The sequence below is a fragment of the Trachymyrmex septentrionalis genome, unplaced genomic scaffold (assembly GCF_001594115.1).
Source record: "Trachymyrmex septentrionalis isolate Tsep2-gDNA-1 unplaced genomic scaffold, Tsep1.0 scaffold112, whole genome shotgun sequence".
NCBI classification, from domain to species: domain Eukaryota; kingdom Metazoa; phylum Arthropoda; class Insecta; order Hymenoptera; family Formicidae; genus Trachymyrmex; species Trachymyrmex septentrionalis.
Genome location: NW_017304248.1, coordinates 1,273,712 through 1,274,699, shown reverse-complemented (window position 1 = coordinate 1,274,699; position 988 = coordinate 1,273,712).

Below are 988 nucleotides of genomic sequence, written 5' to 3'. Positions count from 1 at the left end.
ATTTTTTCATATAATATATTTTATGATTTAATAACTTTAATTTATATTTATATATAAATTCAATTCATTATATATAAATTCAAAAGATTGATTATAGGATAAGTTTTACAAAAGTTTATAAAAAGTTCAAATGTGTAAGAACACTTTCGAAAAATGAATAGGTTTGAATAAAACGTTTATCTCTCATACGAAGAAATCGGTTTCGCCATCGGGAGGGGTAAAAAGCGAAATTTATAATCCGGAAAAACAATTATGGAGGTCCCGATCGAATGTCAGGGCTGCCGCACTGGCAAAAAATGACTAATATCTTCTGTTTGATTTATATGTTCGCAAGCAATGGATCGCGTGGCCGAATGCTGGAAAGAAAGGGGCGAAGCGGATATTAAATAGAATATTAAAGATTTAGCGCACAAGAGACAACACTGCTCGAAGTTCAGCCGATCTGGACGTCTATTGAACGTGTCACTGAATGTAGAGAAGTTATATGTCTCTTATAAGTCTCTACACATATACGCGAAGGCTAAGAAACGGTTTCAGTAAGAGTCATGAAGGCGGGGGATCAAGGCAAAAAAGGCTACCCATATCAATAAACTGACCGCCATAAATCGTATGCGTTACATACGTGAGTGCACATATGCATATATTTACATGTGTTACTCACCTATATATATATTTATTTACGACATTCACATTTTACAAGTTGTGTCCTCAACGCATTAAAAAAATCTTTGCATAAAACGCGCGAATGTTAATTCTTATGGTTCCGTCACACATCAGTGCGATTCACGACGCGATAGGCAACATGCGACCCGCGAAATTCAATCAACGTACAACTCTTCTGGAAAAGCAGTACATTGATTGGATATCGCGCGTGTCATATCGCGTATCGCGTCACAGTTCGAGCTGGTGTGTCGAAGATATAAAGTCTCGTCTACAATAGTCGCACAGGCTGTAATTATATTTTTACTCTTTCCGTCTATAATCTAAA